Source organism: Canis aureus, chromosome 2, assembly GCF_053574225.1.
Source record: "Canis aureus isolate CA01 chromosome 2, VMU_Caureus_v.1.0, whole genome shotgun sequence".
In the NCBI taxonomy this organism is placed as follows: domain Eukaryota; kingdom Metazoa; phylum Chordata; class Mammalia; order Carnivora; family Canidae; genus Canis; species Canis aureus.
This window is the reverse complement of record NC_135612.1, coordinates 53,752,878-53,773,500: the sequence shown is the minus strand read 5'-3', so window position 1 is coordinate 53,773,500 and position 20,623 is coordinate 53,752,878. Positions and strand designations below refer to the sequence as shown.

Genomic DNA, 20,623 nt, shown 5'->3' with positions numbered 1-20,623 from the left:
TGGATTTATCATAAGGGTATAAAGAAGCTTTAATATCAATAAAATACCAATGCAAATGTAGAATTTGATTTTCTTTCTCTGTTAAAAAGATAAAGTTTCCTGGGATTATTGGTCTGTTCTTAATAAAAAATGTAAAAAAATGTTTGTCTTTTAATCTACTGAGTAATATGGCTAAGAAGCAAAAATCGCTTTACCAAAATAATTTCCTGCATTTCATGTTATCTCTAGCAAGTCTTTGATTAGTTATGAAAACAGTCTTCTCAGTATTAAAACTGCTAAGGTTTTTTGGGTTTTTTTGTTTTTCTTTTCCCCTCAGCTACCTTACTTCCTATGTTTGTTTTTGACATCTTTTATTGTCACTTCGGTAAATGAGTAAGTAAGTATTGCTTCTTAGTGATCTGTAATCCTATTTACTGATCTTCCTCAATTTACTATGGAGTTATGTCCTGACCAATCTACTGTAAGTTGAAAATCATAAATTGAAAATGCATTTAATGCACCTAACTTCCTGAACATCATAGCTTAGCTTTGTCTACCTTAAATGCACTCAGAACACTTACATTAGCCTATGGCTGGGGAAGATAACCTAACACAAAGCCTATTTTTATAATAAAGTGCTGAATATCTCATATAATTTATTGAATACTGCACTGAAAGTGAAAAACAGAATGGCTGTATGAATAGCGAATGGTTGTCAGTGTGTCGGTTGTGATCACACTCCTGATCTAGTGGCTGAGTGGGAGCTGTGACTTGCTGTCGCTGCCCAGCATCATGAGAGATTACCGTACTTCCTATTACTAGCCCTGGGAAAAGATCTAAATTCATGATTTGAAGTATAGTTTCTGAATGTGTATTGCTTCTGCACCATTGTTAAGTTGAAAAATCTAAGTCAAACCGTTGTAAGTAGGGAACTGTCTGTAATCAAGTGCTTAAAACTTTTGGCATTTTCTGCAAACTTTACAAAGCCAAATTCTAAATAAAGTCTTTGATTTCAAACTGACTTTGAGGTTTTGTTTTGTTTTTGAAGGTCCTTGGGAAATCTCCAAGGATTTGTTCTCTTACCTGGTAAAAACAGAGATGTTAAGCTGATTAGGTTTATTTTACATGTCAAATTACACAGAAAGCATTGCCAAATAAGAAGTGGTTTAACCTTCTTTAGGTTGTAATTGTATGGAGATATGTTATTAATATATTAATATATAATATTATATAATATTATAATATAATTATAATTATATATTAATATAATATAAAATTGCAATTTTAGCAATTGCACGAAATTCCTAGAATTGTGTTAATGTTATTATCCATGTACTCAGTCATAATTTCAATTAAAATCTTACATGCCACAGAAGTAACAAAATTTCCTTGTCAATTGCATTATAATGAACTCTCATCAGACATTTCACTGTGGCATTTTAAGTCTTTTGTAATTCATAGACACTTCCTTGAAATCTTTTATAATCAGCTGTAATCCAAAAGTACTTAATCCTAAAGAAGTCTGTTGAGAAGCCTCTGACAAACACTCTGGAGTACAGTTTTCTGATAACTTTCAAAGCATACCCCTTGACTAGGTAAGAATTTCCAGAACTCTAATAAAGAAATGGAAGACTACATAAAACTGCTGACTCAAGGTCAGGTAGAAGAACATTATCTATAACAGCCAAATTATGGAAGCAGCGCAAGTGTCCATTGATAGATGGAGAGATAAAGAAGATGTGGCATAGATTACAATGGAATATTACTCAGCCATAAAAAGGATGAAATCTTGCCCTTTGCAGCAATATGGATTAGAGCAAAAGAGTATGATGCTGAGCAAAATAAGTCATATGTGGAATTTAAGAAACACAATAAATGAGTAAAGGGGGAAAAAAGGAGAAAGCCAAACCAAGAGAGAGACTTAACTATGGAGAACACACTGCTGGTTACCAGACAGGAAGGGGGTTGGGGGGATGGGGGAAACAGGTGGTGGAGGTGAAGGAGGGGGCCTTTGTCAGTGATGAGCACCAGGTGACGTACAGAAGAGATGAATGGGGCATCTGGGTGGCTCAGTGGTTGAGCATCTGCCTTCGGCTCAGGGCATGATCCTGGGGTCCTGGAATGGAGTCCCACATCGGGCTCCCCATAGGGAGCCTGCTTCCCCCTCTGTGGGGAAGCCTGTGTCTGCCTGTGTCTCTGCCTCTCTCTCCGTCTGTCATGAATAAATAAATAAAATCTTTTTTAAAAAAGGAAGTGTTGAATCACTATATTGCACACCTGAAACTACTGTGACACTGTGTTAACTAACTGGTATCAAAATAAAAAGCTTAAGAAAGATTAAGTAGAACAAGAAGTAATCATGGAGGACTGAATAAACTGATGAAGAGGATTAGACATTTTTAAATGGCCTTTTTGTTTGAATTTTTGCTGGCTCTTTAATGTTCTATTTTCTGGATATAGGAAACACTTTCTCTTTTCTCACAAGCTATTTACAACTTACAGCAATGCATAGATCGTTTCTTTGTAAACAAAAATAACACATTACTTTTTCTCCCAACCTGAGAGACTGGGATTCCCAACACTATGGTGTGTGGAGGTGGGTCTTTGGGAAATGGTCAGGCCCCGAAGGTGGAGACCTCATGAATGCAACTACTGCCCAGAGACCCCAGAGAGCTCCCTCACTCCTTCGGCCACGTGTGGACACAATGAGAAGACCGCTGTCTGTGAACTAGGAAGGAGGTGCCCGCCAGACACTGAATCTGTTGGCAATGTGATCTGGGGCTTCCCAGCTTTCAGAAGTGTGAGAACTAAATTTCTGTTGTCTGTAAGCCACCTAGTCCGGAGGGTTCTGTTACAGCAGTGTGAATGGACTACACCATTGCCTGATCCCTCCAGAATTCAGAGATTCTTATTGAGCCATGTAACCAATATACCGTGGCAACAAGGAAGCTTCACAGTTTCCAAGGCTGGGTCAAAAGAAGCTCTGCAGTTCCTGCCTTGTTCTGTCTCCCCAACACTCTCTCTTGGAGCCCTGGGCTGTATAAGAAATCTGGCCACCCTGTTGGGAAGACTCCGTGGAGGGAGCTGAGACTATATTGACAGAAAGAAGGGCCAAACTGAGCTGATATTTTCAGCTCTTCTCCCTAGAGCACTAGACATGAGAAGGAAGCCTTCCTGGACTTTCCCACCCAGCAATGCTTATCAATATCATGTGGAAGCTGAAGAATCAGTCTTGCTCAAATTCTTGATCCAAAATATTGTGAGATATTTAAAAGGCTTTAGAAATTTTTAAATTTTATTTTATTTTTTATTTATTTATGATAGCCACAGAGAGAGAGAGAGAGAGAGAGAGAGAGAGAGAGAGAGAGGCAGAGACATAGGCAGAGGGAGAAGCAGGCTCCATGCACCGGGAGCCCGACGTGGGATTTGATCCTGGGTCTCCAGGATCGCGCCCTGGGCCAAAGGCGGGCGCCAAACCGCCGCGCCACCCAGGAATCCCTAATTTTATTTTTTAAATCACTAAGGGCACCCAGGTGGCTCAGTCAGTTAAGCATCTGCCTTTGGCTTACGACATGATCCCAGGGTCCTGGGAATAAGCCCCACATTGGGCTCCCTGCTCAGTGGGGAGCCTGTTTCTCCCCCCCCTCTGCTGCTCCTTTTACTTGTGCTCTCAATCTCTCTCTCTCTTTGTCAAAAAACAAAACAACAAAAATACTAAGTTTCAGGGCAGTTTGTTACATGGCAATCAATAGCTAGCTGGAACAATATTAATACAAGTCAATCACCTTCATTTTATTTATTTATTTATTTATTTATTTATTTATTTATTTAACTCCAGATGCACAAAATTCGAGGTTTCTTTCTCATTGGTCTGTGCAAATTCTCTTTTGTTCTCTTTTATTACTTTTTTCTTCTATTCTTCTGTTCTTGTAGGAATTTATTATAGGTGTCTGACATGTACTCTTTCAAACTACCACGTCTATTTATTTAGATATATGTCTCTTCTTAAAAATATAGCAAGTCCTGTTTTTTTTATATACATTTATTTATTTTTTTAAAAAAATATTTATTTATTTATTCATGAGAGGCACACAGAGAGAGGCAGAGACACAGGCAGAGGGAGAAGCAGGCTCCATGCAGGGAGCCTGATTTGGGACTCGACCCCGGGTCTCCAGGATCAGGCCCTGGGCTGAAGTCAGCGCTAAACTGCTGAGCCACCCGGGCTGCCCTGTATATACCTTTAAAGTTATAGAATTGGTATTGTACTATAAGCCATGTTCATTAAAAAAAAAATTTTTTTTGCACTCAATTCGTAAGTTTCTGAGATCTCACAATATTGTTTCATGGAATCCAGGTTGTTTGTCCAGAGTGCTGCATAACATTCCACCAAAAACATACTCCATCTTTTCCTCATTCATCCTGTTGATATCAGAACCAGCAATTTGTTATGACACATGGTGTTGTTGTAAAGGTTACAAACTTTTGCGAGACAGTGTTTTGAGAGGTAAGGAGGGGAGAGATCGCTGTATTGTAGGGACTGTGTGTTCTTTATTTCACTATCATACTGCTCTGCCACAGCTACACTGCTTTAGAGTCATATCAGGAAGACCTGAGGGCCTTTTATTCCCCCACCTTCTCCAGAACTTGATAACATCTCACTTCCTGATTTTAGTGAAGTGGTATCTGTTGTTTTGATTTGCATTGTTCTCATTACTGGTAAGATCAAACGCTTACCGGAGGGTGAGTTTCCCCTTTAGTGAATTATCTATCAAATCCTTTGCCCATTTATAAAATTGGGTTTCCTGTAAAAAAAAGAAAGAAAGAAAAAAGAAAAGAAAGAAAGAAAGAAAGAAAGAAAGAAAGAAAGAAAGAAAGAAAGAAAGAAAGAAAGAAAGAAGAAAGAAAGAAAGAAAGAAAGAAAGAAAGAAAGAAAGAAAGAAAGAAAAAGAAAGAAAGAAAGAAAGGAGAAAAGAAAGAAAGAATTGGGTTTCTTGTCTTTTTCTTGCTGATCTGCAGTTCTTGAATGTTCTAGCTATGACTCTGTTCTTGGCTTTGTACAGATTTCTCTCAGGCTGTCAGTCTGCTCCCTTGTCTATGGGGCACTTTACTGAACTCAAATCTTTGAATGGTTAAATCCATTGATTTTTTTTTTTTAACTTTATGTAATTTAAAAATCTTGTTTAAAAGATCCTGCCTCCCTCTCCACCCAAGGTGATAAAGCTGTTTTTCTGTTTTCACCTGATAGATTTTACCCCTGACCTGCCACTGTACCATCTGAGATTCCAGGCCTCTTACCAGCAAATCCCTTGCATCTTCAACACTTTCTTTGAATGCTACCGTCACTGTCACCTGCTTCCTCTGGAAGAATCCTGGCTTTCCCTGGAGAATCCTCCTGAACTCAGGGTGGGAGGCTTGACTGGAGAGTGCTTTCTGGTAAGTTAGAAAAAGCCAGCCCCTCTGGAGGGCAGAGCCCCAGGCACAGGGATGGTGAGGGGAGTGTGGACGGGTCTCCTCCCCCACTGGCCTTCTCCCTGCATATGCAGGGCAGGGAGGGCACACTCCTGGCTATGCAGGGCACACTCCTGGCTGAAGTGTGCAGGGCACACTCCTGGCTGAAGTGTGGTTTTATCCTCTCCTCATCATCTTTCACCTCATAAGGCTGAATTCTTGAGGTACCTGGCTGGCTCAGTTGGGAGAACACATGACTCTTCTCAGGGCTGTAAGTTCAAGCCCCACACTGGGTACAGAGATTACTTAAAAGTAAAATCTTGACCCCCTCCCAAAAGCTCAATTCTTAAGCACTATGCTCTCTGCCCACCTCCTCCCATCCTTCCTGTTTCCTCAATGCCTCAACCCTGTGGGAACCTCCAGTACACCCACAGCCACTTTCTCAGTGTGCACCCACAGTTCTCTCTCTGGGCCCCTCCCTCCCACGACTCTGGGACACAGTTTAGCTCCCACCATCACATCATTATAACCACACTTTGTACCCCCAACTTGTCTGGAAAAACTCTGCCCCGACTTACCACCAACCTTCTGCTAACTCTGAAGCTGCACATGAGCTAACCAATGAAAAGTCAGGGTCATGTGGAATCATCTCACTTTTAAATTATGACCAAACATCTGTATGTCCTCTTGACTGTTCCTTCTACAAGGAATGATCCTCCACCAGAGGTCAAATGGTTCACTCCATTATTTGATTAGGTCTCTGCTCAGATCACCTCTTTGGAAAGGCCCTTATCAGACCATATAGAATCCCCCTCCCCCAGCACTACCTAGTTCCCATGACACAACTTTATTTTCTTTCACAGCACATAACATAATATTTAATTATGTACTTGTTATTTATCTTGCCTTTCCTCAGCTTGAATGGAAGCTCAGTAAAAGTGACTTGCCTGCCTATTCTGTTCTGGGCTGTGTCTCCAGTCTAAAATGCACAGGAGGCATTTAATAAATATTTTTGAAATTAATGAATGATGGCTGGCTCCAGGATGGATGTCCCCAAAGTATTAAAAACACTGATATGTTATCTGATATGTTTGATAGTATTGAGAGGCGTTTAGGAGTTCTGGTAGAGAATTTGGGTATGCATTCATGATAAGCACATAGAAAAGCAAGCAAATTTAAAAATAAGTTTTTATTTTATTTTTTTTAAATTTTTATTTATTTATGATAGTCACAGAGAGAGAGAGAGAGGCAGAGACACAGGCAGAGGGAGAAGCAGGCTCCATGCACCGGGAGCCCCATGTGGGATTCGATCCGGGGTCTCCAGGATCACGCCCTGGGCCAAAGGCAGGCGCCAAACCGCTGCGCCACCCAGGGATCCTGCAAATTTAAAAATAAAGTAATTACTAATTCCAGGGATATAAAAACAACAAAAGGTTGTTTCCAGAAAAGAAATATAATTATAGAACCATACATGGCTCAGCTACAAATATTTATTTCATCATAGTAAGGTAAGCACAGAACAATAATTTAACCCCAAACTGTGATGTACCTATTTTGGCTCAATGGAAAGGAGAGAGAGAGAAGAGGAGGGACAGGTGTCTCTATGTCCATCTGGTGGGGGTATGTGGCTGGGATTTGTGTGTGTGCAGGTAGCTAATCCTAATCTTCTGTGGTGGAAAGTCAAATGGTAATATTCCAAACTGAAAAATCACAAAACACTTGTTTACACACAACCTACTTGTAAGAAGAGATTATAGGGAAAGGAAAAGCTTTCCTTGACCCTCTTAGCATCCCTGGCTGGGTCTGGAAATTAAACTGACAAAGATTAAGAGGAGAAAAGCCTACACATTTTACGGAATTTTTACATGTTCAAGGGAGCCTTCAGAAGAGAATGAAGACTCAAAGTAGTGACCAGAGCATGAAGCTTTTATACCTTTAAGACAAAGAAACAATGAATTTGTGAAGAGTTGATAAGACAAAGGGGTAGTATATATTGAAGAAGTAACTAGGAAGAGAAGGGTTAGTTTAACAAGGTTTATTTATACAGCCTCTTGGCCTCCAGTTTCCCATCTCTGGTGATAAGAATGTCTTCCTTCCTTCCTTCTGGTACAGGAAGGTACCTTCACTTAGGACATTTATGACCTGTTTCACAGTAGAAGGTTAATGGGAGGAGGGGTGATCAGAGTGACCTTTCTGCCATTTAAAAAAATTCCTTCAGCTTAAGATATTTCATATGCCACAGTGCCATATTTGGAGATAGCATGTCTTCAACGCTATCAAGCTAGATACCAGAAAGAATAATTCCTGAAGTTAAAATGATTGCTGTTGAGCAATGAGACCGAGGGTATGATGAGAGAGGAGAGCCAAAATTGCTGCTTTCCACCAGAAGTCTTTTGGTTCTAGTGGCCTTCACAATGAACTATTTAGTTGTATCACTAGAATAAAAGATAAAATATTGAAAACATTAAAAAATTAACTTTTATGCTGCTAAGAACTAACACCATTTAGAAAACTAATATGGTATTATAATAAGATGTGAGGATTAAAATATAGGAACATGTTTCTCCAGAGAAGATCTACAAATGGCCATAAGCACATAGAAAGATGATCAACATCTCTAATCATTAGGGAAATGCAAGTTAAAACCACAATGAGAGGGACGCCTGACTGTCTCAGTCTGGTGGAGCATAGGACTCATTATCTTGGAGTCGTGAGCTTGAGCTTTAACCTTGGGGGTAGAGTTTACTTAAACAAACAAACAAACAAACAAACAAACTACAGGGGCACCTGGGTGACTTACTTGGTTAAATATCTGCCTTTGGCTCAGGTCATGATCCCAGGGTCCTGGGACTGAGTCCCATGTTGGGCTCCCTGCTCAGTGGGGAAACTGCTTCTCCCTCTCCTTCTGCCTGATGCTTCTCCTGTTTGTGCTTTCTCTTTCTCTCTCTGGGTCAAACAAATAAGTAAATTAAATATATTTAAAAAAAACTACAATGAGATACCATTAGGATGGCTACTATCAAAAAACAGATTAAAAAAAACAACAACTAAACAGAAAATAGGGATCCCTGGGTGGCTCAGCAGTTGAGCATCTGCCTTTGACTCAGGGCATGATCCTGGAGTCCCCGAATTGAGTCCTACATCAGACTCCCTTCATGGAGCCTGCTTCTCCCTCTGCCTGTGTCTCTGCCTCTCTCTCTCTCTCTCTCTCTCATGAATAAATAAATAAAATCTAAAAACAAAACAAAATCAGAAAATAACAAGTGTTGACAAGGATGTGGAAAAATTGGAATTGTTGGCAATTTTGTTGGGAATGTAAAATGGTGCCACTACTATGGAAAACAGTATGGAGTTTCCTCCAAAATTTGAAATTAGAAATACTCTATGACCCAGCAACTCCACTTCTAGGCATATACTCAAAAGAATTAAAAGCAGAGACTTGAATAGATATTTGTGTGCCTGTGTTCAGAGTAGCATTATTCATAATAGTCAACAGGTGGGAGCAACCCAATGTCCATCTACAGATAAGTAGATAAACAAAATGTGACATATACATACAATGGAATACTATTCAGCCTTAAAAGGGAAGGAGATCCTGTCACATGCTGCAACATGGATGAACCTTGAGGACACTGGGATAAGTGAAACAAGCCAGTCACAAAAAGACAAATATGGGGGCTCCTGGGTGGCTCAGTGGTTGAGTGTCTCTACCTTGGCTCAGGTTGTGATCCTGGTGGCCTGGGGTTGAGTTCCGCACTGGGCTTCCCACAAGGAGCCTGCTTCTGCTTCTCTCTGTGTCTCTCATGAATAAACACAAAAAAAGCTAAAAAAAAAAAAAAAAGAAAAAAAAGAAAGACAAATACTGTATGATTCCACTTATATGAGGTGCATAGAGGAGTAGGTAGGATGGTGGTTGTCAGGGCCTGTGGGGAAGGAGGACATGGGAGATGTTGTTTAATAGAAACAGAGTTTCAGTTTTGTAATTTAAAGAGTTCTGAGGATAGATGGTGGTGCTGGTTGCACAAAAATATGAATGTACATAACACTGAACTTCATTAAAAATGGCTAAGATTGTAAATTTAATGTTATATATATTTTTAATGTTATGTGTTTTATACCACAATTGTTTGCAAGGTGAGATAATTTTACAATGAAAACAAAATGCAAAATTTGGAACATATAAATATTATAAGTAAACATGGGCTTAAAAAATTAAATCATGTTTAAAAATTTATAAATGAGGGGTGTCTGGATGGCTGGGCCAGTTAAGAGTCTGACTTTGGCTCAGGTCATGTTCCCAGGGTTCTGGGATTGAGCCCTGTGTCAGGCTCCCTGCTCAGCACAGAGTCTGCTTCTCCCTCTCCCTCTGCCCCTCATTTATAATTTTTTTTTATCAATAAAGATTTTATAAATAAAATCTTTTAAAATTTTAAAAAATGAAATAAAATTAAGTTCTGTTATAATCCAATTGTGCCTTTAATAAATTGGTCCCAATCAAACTCAAATTTTGTTTAGGTTTTTTTTTTTTTTTTTAAAGATTTTTATTTATTTATTCATGATAGTCACACAGAGAGAGACAGAGAGGCAGAGACACAGGCAGAGGGAGAAGCAGGCTCCATGCACCGGGAGCCCGATGTGGGATTCGATCCCGGGTCTCCAGGATCACGCCCCGGGCCAAAGGCAGGCGCCAAACCGCTGCGCCACCCAGGGATCCCTGTTTAGGTTTTTTTTAAGTGGGTTCCATGCTGGCTGTGAACTCACAGCCCTGAGATCAAGACCTGAATTGAGATTAAGAGTCAGACACTTAACTGAGTGAACTACCCAGGAGCCCCTCAAATGATATTTTACTATAGACCTATAGAAAATTTCTACTTAAACTTTCTGGGTAAACTTATTAAACTGTAATATTTCTCTAATTATTATTAACATTATATTAATATTTTATGTTTATAGTCACTTGATTTTATTTTTTGACAATCTTATGCTTTGGGGATTTCAGACAAAAACAATACTAATTTTAAAATTATGTCAGTTTGGGGTGCCTGGCTGGCTCAGTTGGAGGAGCATGTGACTCTTGATCTCAGGGTTGTGAGTTTGAGCCCCACATTGTGTGTGGATCTTACTTAAAAATAAAATCTTAAAAAATAGTAAAACAAAATAATTTCAGTTTATCCAAAGATTTGTGAATAGTTGGAGTTTAACAGAATAATGCCTGTGATAAAAGATAAATAATGTTATAGATAAATGTATTCACTAAATTTTTCAAGAGTCCATATTTACCTCTTCAACCTAAAAGCAAAAGGAGATTTTGCTTATACCTCAAAAGTGTGTATTTCTCTATATTCCAACTTTTATTACTCTTATTAAACTCTGTCAACAAATAGGTGTTCTCCCTAATATGTCCCTTAGGGTATATTAAAACTTCTTTTCTTTTAAAAATAACCATTGTTGTGTTCACAATGATGCTGATCATGAAAATCATCTAGATCTCTACACTAGAAATCAGTATCAATACATGTGACCCTACAAGTAAAGGAAAAAGGATTTATTGCACAACACAATCCCTATGTGAGATCTAACTCTGTATTTTTGTCTAATTTTAAAATAAACCAGTTCTTCCTAAACCCAAAATGTTACTAGGTACTTACTAGTAAAACAATGTGTTGTAGGTTTGACAGTATAATTTTACCACTTAAAATTTAATTATGTTTTAAAATTATGATTTTTTTAAAGATTATATTTATTTATTCATGAGAGATACAGAGAGAGAGAGAGAGAGAGAGAGGCAGAGACACAGGCAGAGGGAGAAGCAGGTTCCATGCAGGGAGCCCAATGTGGGACTTGATCCTGGGATTCCAGGATCATGTCCTGGGCTGAAAGCAGGTGCTAAACCACTGAGCCACCCAGGGATCCCCTACAATTATGATTTTTAAAGCTCTAAGTAAGATAATAATTCACTATAGTTTGCTATGACAATCTCTCATACCTATGTATATTTATATGTGTGGGATGTGTATATATATGTATCTATCTATCTATCTATCTATCTATCTATCTATCTATCATCTATCGAGAAAGAATAAGCTTACCTTGCTTCTATTTCTCCCCATATCCTGAATGAACTATTAATTTTTAAAATCTGTCATAAACCCACATCCCTTTACAAAGTTTAATGTACTATGTTTTACATGTATGATTGTATACATATATATGTGAATCAGGACTAAAAGAAACAACAATCAGACCAACAAAGAATCCTGGTAATTCAAACAGGAGGTGTGGTAGTGGAGATAAATGTAAAGTTTGCTTTTATAAACAGTAGCCAAATGGAGATATCTCGCAAGAATTCTTATGTAGAAACTTTGCACTTGCAACCAGTTGCTGAACCAGAGAGAGAGGCCCATCCAAATTCTTGTACATGATGGTGGCCCATGTTTTCCATCCATTTCTTTTCATGTTAGCAACTAAATATATCTGTCAAGTAAGAAGCATAAATTGTAAATTACTAGAGCAGTATCACTTTTAATTTGAAAATAAGTATAAACAATTGGATCAAGCTAGACAAGTGTTTATACAATCACAGCAGAATTGGGAATTATTACCAATACCCATCACCAGGTCGATAAATTCACCAGATGGCTACCAAGGACAGCCATAATACGAAATTTCATTATGCACGCCCTAGTTATATTACCCATGTTGGGATTATATTTCATCTTGGGATAAAACAAATAAGCAATTATAGTTTTAGTCAAGAGTTTTAATTAAGGCTTACTACTTTACAAAAGGAAAAGGGTAAGAAATTTAAACACTGACAACAAAAGGCTTTTGAAAGATCCCATCCCCCAATGAGAATGCACTTGTTCATTGACAGTACCAGGGTCACAGACTTTACTGGCCAAATTATGAAGGGAATCTGCATCACTCAGAATTAGCAGGAACTTGAGAATACAAAATAGGATTGGAAAAAAATAAACAGGACAGATTTTCCACAGAGACCTAATTCAGATGGCCAGATGCTTTTTCACTCTACATACAGTCAACAAAAAGTTGGAACACTCTCCCTGCAGAGTCAGGATAAGCCCCTTTGATATTCTCTGCAGATATGTATCAAATGTAACCATATTCATTGACCTATTGAACACACTCTTGCATGTGTTTTTGAACACACTGAAAGGTTTTTGTTGGGATAGATTGATTATATTTGAACATGACTATATTCACAAAAAGCTTAAACCAACCCATGAGTGCTCCCATCTGAGAAACCTAACATTCTTTGAATATACAGATATATTCCCTATGCATGATTTTTTTTCATGCCAAAACATGGAATTGATGAGCCACAAAAATAAATAAAATGATTACCCATAGGAGAGGAATGAGACGAGATGGGAGGGACAGTGGTAGAAGATGCACTTCTCTGAACCAACCTTGTTTTGTAGATTTGACTCTAGAATTATGTGAATGTTTGGCATAAGAGTAAAACAAACTTAAATCAAAATGTATCGGGAATTTGTGTCTTCCTTTCTTTTTTCTTGATCAGTCTGTCTAGAGGTTGATCAATTTTATCGATCTTTTCAGAGAACCAGCTTTTGGCCTCATTGATTTTTCTCTAATGTTCTCTAATGTATTGATTTTTGCTCTCATCTAATTTCTTCCTCTCTACTTGCTTTGAGTTTAATTTACCCTTATTCTAGAAATTTCTTCTTTTTGAATACACATACTTGCCCAGCTATAAATTTCCCTCTAAGAATGTGGCATGCTTGTGAAGACTTTGTTTTCAAATTACAAAGCCAATTTCTTTAATAGACACAAGGATATTCCAATGGTCTATTTCTCCATATTCTAGTTTTTACAATCTGTGTTGTTTTTTTTTTTTTTCAGTGACTTTTTTAAGGAACACCCAGGGTATTCCACAAGACCCTTCCAATCAGGCTCACTGGAGCTCTAACATCTCTGCACCCTGAATGGCTATGGGCACTGTTGGGCTTAGAGCTCTTGGACAGTTGTCCCTTGCCTGCCCTGTGGCTATGGATGCTTAGGTGTGTGCGTAGTTTCGGAGTGTCACTTCTCCCAGGCCCTCTCAGTGGACAGAACTGGGAACTACATGTAAGAGTATATCTATATGCAAACATGCCTATGTCAATTTCTTACCTATTTATATTGAAAACAGGCTTCACACATGGTATCTCCAATTCCAATCTAACCCTACGGAGTGCACTGTAGTGCTCTCTGTGAATATCTGTAACTGCCTTTTCTGACAGTGGGAAACTTGGTTCCCCTTGTCTTTGCTATACTAAGTTATATAGTTAACCCCCTTGTATGTAGCTAATCTCTTACTGCTGTCACCTCTTCTCCCCCATGGATGTCTCCCTCACCCCTCTTGGGCTCTATCTCCCCATGAGGGTCACTTCCCCCATGAAAGCCTCCTTGCCCCTCAATTCATGCTAAGTTGTAACCCCCCCTCAGTGGTTCCTAACCTTGTTCAGACTCTGATGCTCTACCCTAAGCTGCCCCTTGGTGGGGACACCCCCTCACCTTGCTGGTGCTGTCCCTTCTGGTAGACAAGCTCTCACCCTCTATGGGCTCTGATAACCCTAGCCAGGCTGTCCCTCTGTGTGGACTTTGCTCTGACCATCTAAGCTTTGATATTGAATTTTTCAGGGAGGAAAAGGCTGCTCTTTTTTTTTTTTTTTTTAAGATTTTATTTATTTATTTATTCATGAGAGACACACAGAGAGAGGCAGAGACATAGCAGAGGGAGAAACAGGCTCCCTGTGTGGAGTCTGATGAGGGACTCGATCTAGGGACCCCGAGATCACATCCAGAGCCAAAGATAGACGTTCAACCACTGGGCCACCCAGGAGCCCCTGAGAAGGCCATTCTATAATGTTCTATATTATTGGAAAAAAGACTTAATGGTGTTATAACTTTCAATTAGTTATTCCCAAATAGTAGTAACATTTATATTTGGATTAACCATTACTCCTTGGCTCATAACACATTCTCCAAGCAGGGCCTGCCTTTATTTTTATTTACTTATTTTTTTATTAGTTTAAGACTTTTTTTATTTATTTGAGAGAGAAGGAGTACTCATGAGCATGAGCGGTGGGGAGGGGCAAACAGAGAGGGAGAAGCAGACTCCCCACTGAGGAGGGACCCCACACACACTGGATCCTGGGACCATGAGATCATCATGACCCAAGCAAAAGGCAGGTGCTTAACTGACTGAGCCACCCAGGTGCCCTGGGCCTACCTTTATATACTTAGTTTTAATAATATAGGGGGTACCCATTAACCCATCACCTAAAAGGAAAACAAAAACTGTGACAATATTTTGCATCTAACCATGTGTCCCCACCATACCTCTCTTCCAGACTTCTACCAAGATGAGTATTATCTGTCTCACTATAGTTCATTCATCTGACTGCTAGATATTTGATTTCTATGACTTCTCCATAGTTAATTCATCTACTCCTCTACTGATGGGCATCTAGATTATTTCCAGGTTTTGTTTGTTTGCTTCACAATTTTTCTCTTTTTCTTGGAATTTGGAGGCTCCTTCAGGATGTGACAGTGTGCGAATCTTTTTCCACATATTGTCCCAGCATGTGGAGGATTCTTTCAAACTTGACCCCTCTTATCTTTTTCAGTGTACAGACTGTCACAATTATTTCAGTTTTTGATAATACTGCTATAAACATTTTTTATGTGTTTCTCAGGATGTGCATGTGTAAGAGTTTCTCAATATATATCTAGGAGTAGACTTAGTCATAATAACTTTGTTGTTTTCTAAAGTGTTTGCATCAACTTACATTTCCATCAGCAATATTTAAGAGATATTATAGATTCACATCTTTTCTAATGCTTGATGGTATCAAACTTTCACATTTTTGCCAATCAGATATATGTGAAATAGTATCTCTTTGTGGTCTTGAGTTGCATTTGCCAGATCACTTTTGAATATCCCTTCATAGATTTATTTATATATATGGTTTTCTTTCTATAAAACGCCTGTTCACATCTTTTACCTATTTTTTTAGTGGGCTGACTGTCCTTTTTATATTAATGAATGTTCTTTATCCATTTTTGGGCTGAATTCTTTGCCAGTGTGTGCCTTTGTTTTCTTAAGTTTTCCTTTGAGATAATAAATCTTAAATTTAATATAGCCAATTTGTCAATCATATTTTATTGTCAATGTTTCTTACAGCTTGCTTGAGAAATTTTTCTGTATTCAATGTTCCAAAGGATAGGCCTCTACATTTTCTGTTCAATTTTTCCAGTTTTGTTTCAAAATCTAAATTCTTAATTTTTCTGGAATTGATTTTTGTGTATGATAATAAGGTAGGGATCCTTTTTCCTACATAGTCCGTTTTCCAGCTCCTTTCTCACTAATCTGACACATTATCTCTGTCATTTGTGTATCATACACCTATGTCAAACTATTTTAATTATAGTAACTTCATATTAAACCCTGATATCGGGTAGGGAAAATCTTACTCTAGCCTTTTTGTCTTTAAAAATATCCTGGCTATCTTTGGCTTTTTAGTTTTCCATGTGCATGTTAGAATAATCTTAACAAGTTCTATGGCAAACGTGATTGAAGTATTGATTGAACATGCCTAGAATATACAGATCAGGGGGATCCCTGGGTGGCGCAGCGGTTTGGCGCCTGCCTTTGGCCCAGGGCGCGATCCTGGAGACCCGGGATCGAATCCCACGTCGGGCTCCCGGTGCATGGAGCCTGCTTCTCCCTCTGCCTGTGTCTCTGCCTCTCTCTCTCACTGTGTGCCTATCATAAATAAATAAAAAAAAATTAAAAAAAAAAAAAGAATATACAGGTCAGTCTGGGGGAAGATTGGTATCTTCATAATAATACATTTTCCTACCCATAAACATGATACATCTTTATATTTATTTAGGTTATCCTTAATATGTCTTAATTATGATTAATTATTTTCCTTAAAGTTCTTGAATATCTTCTCTTGAATTATATTTTCTAGTTGTTTGCTGTTGGGGTATCAAAATGCACTTGATTTTTGTATAGTAATCTTATATCCTTTCATTTTGTTAAAATCTCATTTTTTTAAAAGATTTTATTTATTTATTCATGACAGACACAGAGAGGAGAGGCAGAGACACAAGCAGGCTCCATGCAGGGAACCTGATGTGGACTCCATCCCAGATCTCCAGGATCACACCCTGGGCTGAAGGCAGCGCTAAACCGCTGAGCCACCAGGACTGCCCCCAAATCTCATTGTTTTTGATACTTACCTGTATATTCTTTTGAGTTTTCTGTGTTAATAATGTATTACCTACAAATAATGCAAGCTTTGTTTTTTCTCAATCCTTAGGCCTCCAATTAATGTTTCTCAGATTGTTGCCTAGAGCTCACCTATAGTGTTAAATGAGAGTGAAGATAGTGGGCACCCTTATCTCATTTCTGAGTTTAAAGGGAATATTTTTAAAACATCCCCTTTAGAATCATGTTTGCTTTGGTTTTTCTGATCTAGGAGCTTCTTTCTGTTTCTAATTTACTAAGACTTAAAAAAAATCCATATGGGTGTTGAATTTTTGCAATACTTTTTCTGTATCTATTGAGCATATATGGATTTCTCTCTCATAATTTTTTTTAAGATTTTTATTTATTTATTAGAGAGAGGAGAGAGAGAGATAGAATGAGCTGTGAGGAGGGACAGAGAGAGAGGGAGAAGCAGACTCCCCACTGAGCAAGGAACCTGATGTAGGGCTTGATCCCAGGACCCTGGGATCATGACCTGATCCAAAGGCAGATCCTTAATTGACTGAGCCACCCAGGCACTCCTCTCATAATCTTTTAATATGGTAAATTATATTTGGGGATTTTCTATCATCTTTTGATTCCTGGGACAAACCTACCTTGGCCATTGTGTATTGTCTTTTTTATACACTTTGGATTTGGTTTGATAATATTTTGTTTAGAATTTTTGCATCTATATTTATGTAATTGTCCTTTCTCATAATCTTTGTCTGGTTTTAGCATCAAGATTATGCTGCCGCTGTAGAATGCGTGTACTAAATTGGTTTGGTCTGTTCCTTGAAAGTTTGGTAGAACTCTCTTTAAAATTTATGGGCTGAGGGATGCCTGATTGACTCAGTCGGTGGAGCATGCAACTCTTGATCTTGGGGTTGTAAGTTTAAGCTCCATATCATACATTGAGCTTACTTAAAAAAAAAATGTTTCAGGCCTATTCTTTCCTTTGTGGAAAGATTTTTGAGCACCGATTAACTTCTTAAAATACTTATGGGACCATTCAAGCTTTTCTTTTTGAGTTAATAATGATTAGTTCTATTTTCCTAAAACTCTGAATATTTTGTCCAAGTTCTCAAAACTGCTAATTGTTGTTTCTTCTCTTCTTCATCTGTACTTTATGTGTAGTTATATCTCTATTTTCATTCATAGAATTTTGTGTCTTTTCTCTTGACCGATGTTGCTAGAAGTTTGTCAATTTTATTTGTTTCTTTTCAAAGAAACAATGTTTACTTTTTGATCAATTCTGTTGAATCTTTGTTTTCTATTTTATTAGTTTCTGTTTTTATAGTCTTTTTCTTTCTATTCCATTGTTCTTTTTTTAGCTTCTTAACATGATCACTTAGTTGGTAAGTTTTAAGGCTTTCCTCTCTTCTAATATTTAAGCAACTTGAAACAAAGATTTGCAGTGCCCTCCATCCCAGGACCTGGAGTTCATGACCTGACCTAGAGGCAGATGCTTAACCATCTAAGCCACCTGGGTGCCCCAGATCAAATCTGTTCGTTGTGTTGTTCAGATCTTGAACATCTTCACTGAATGTTTTTCTGCTTGACCTATCAATAGTCAAGAGAGATGTGATGAAATCTCCCACTCTGTTGGAGTTACACATAAGAATTTCTCTATAGGGTTCAGTTGTTTGGGCATTTGACACTTGGCTTCGGCTGGGGTCATGATCTCCTGGATCATGAGATAGAACTCTTCGTTGAGCTCCATGCTCAATGGGGAGTCAGCTTGAAGATTCTCTCCCTCTAGCCCTCCTCCCACTCACATGTATGTGCTCTCTCTCTCTCTTTTTTTTTTTTTTTAACTTTTTTTAAAAATTTATTTATGATAGTCACACAGAGAGAAAGAGAGAGAGGCAGAGACACAGGCAGAGGGAGAAGCAGGCTCCCTGCACCAGGAGCCCGACGTGGGATTCGATCCCGGGTCTCCAGGATCGCGCCCTGGGCCAAAGGCAGGCGCCAAACCGCTGCGCCACCCAGGGATCCCGCTCTCTCTCTCTCTTAAATAAATAAATCATAAGATTTCTGTTTCTTTTTGTTTTTCTTGTTTTTTTTTTCCCCAAAGATTGAGGTCTACATCTCCCCCTCAATAACACAATACCCCTATCATATTAATATTACGGGTATGTTTACCTTTTAGTTTTATCTTTAAAAAGTTTTTTAGAAGATTTTATTTTTATTATTTTTTTTAAAGATTTTTATTTATTTATTCATGAGAGACACACACACACAGAGAGGCAGAGACACAGGCAGAGGGAGGAGCAGGCTTCATGCTGGGACTCGATCCCCGGCCTCCAGGACCACATCCTGGGCTGAAGGCGGCACTAAACCGCTGAGCCACGCGGGCTGCCCAGAAGATTTTATTTATTTATTCATGAGGGACACAGAGAGGCAAAGACACAAGGAGAGGGAGAAGCAGGCTCTCTGTGGGGAGCCTGATGCAGGACTCGATCCCAGGACCCCACGATCACGACCTGAGCCAAAGGCAGACACTCAACCACTGAGCAACCCAGGTGCCCCTCATCTTAAAATTTTTTAAAGACAAGCTTGACCAGGGGCAACTGGGTGGCTCAGTTGGTTAAGTATCCAACTCTTGAGCTCAACTCAGGTCTTTTCTTTTCTTTTTTTAAGCAATCTCAACCCCCAACATGGAGCTCTGACTTACAACCCCAAGATCAAGAGTTGCATGCTCTATCCACCGAGCCAGCCAGGTGCCCGTCAGCTCAGGTCTTGATCTCAGGGTCTTGAGTTCGATGGCCTCATGGCCATCCATGCTGGGTGTGGAGTCTCTCTTTTTTTTTTTTTTTTAAAGACAAGCATAAGTACTTTTAGTTCTTGTATCTCTTACAGCATCTATGAGATTTGTCTCTGCTGCTATTCAAATACTTTATGCAAAAGTATTTCTAGTGCGAATCTTTCTGTGGCAAATCTCCTCCAGTCTGGGATACTTCATGATATTTCTTATCATGCCCTTCTACTTGAGTGAAACTTTGGCTGGATGTAAAATTTTATGTTTCTAAATCCTTTTCCTCCAACAGCTTGAAAAGAAGGCTCTTTTGCCATTCTGCATCCAGCACCAGTATTGAAAAGTTTGATTTAAATCTGATCTTTGTTCCTGTGATAAAATCTGTTCTTTTTCCTGTAAATTTTAAAATTTCTCTTTGTCTTTGACATTCTTCAATCTCACTATGATTGCTCTAGGTGTGAGGTTTCCTTATCTCTCTTCTGGGGCCCTCATGGCCCATTTCAATCTGAAATCCTTCTTCTTAGCATAATTCTAGTGAATTTGTCTTTACTGTTTTTCTTTTCTTTTTTTAAAAGATTGATTGATTGATTGATTGATTGATTGATTGATTTATGATAGAGAGACAGAGAGAGAGAAGCAGAGACACAGGCAGAGGGAGAAGCAGGCTCCATGCTAGGAGCCCGACGCGGGACTCGATCCGGGAACTCCAGGATCGTACCCTGGGCCAAAGGCAGGTGCCAAACCGCTGATCCACCCAGGGATCCCCTGTTTTTCAATTATTTATTCCTCTCTACTTTTTCCCCTTTTCTAAAGTTTCAACTATTTTTTTTTTTCTGTTTAAATATGTTTTCTATTGGCTATACTTTTTTGCAGTGGACAGAATCATATCCTCCCAAAGACATCAGCCTCCTAATCCCCAGAATCTGTGACTATGTTACTTGACTTGGCAGAGGGGAGTTAAGGCTGCAGATGGAATTCAGGTGGCTAATCAGCGAACCTTGAACTGGGGAGAGTATCCTGAATTGTCCAGGTGGGGCCAACATAATAATGTGGGTCCCTAAGTGTGAAAGAGGGAAGTAGGTGAGTTGTGTTGGAGTGATGAGAAGTGGGACAGACTCAGCCATGCTGATGTGCAAGATGGAGGAAGGGCCATGAGC

General features: G+C 38.9%; 1 long non-coding RNA gene across 1 annotated transcript in view; it reads right to left on the bottom strand.

Annotated features, from left to right (window-relative positions):
• LOC144298283 (uncharacterized) overlaps positions 1-20,214 on the bottom strand; it is a 176,963-nt gene extending 156,749 nt beyond the window's left edge. Inside the window, exon 1 of the long non-coding RNA XR_013365202.1 lies at positions 20,185-20,214. This is a non-coding gene — a long non-coding RNA (uncharacterized LOC144298283). The remainder of the gene's footprint in view (positions 1-20,184) is intronic.
• Between the last annotated feature and the right edge of the window lie 409 nt (positions 20,215-20,623).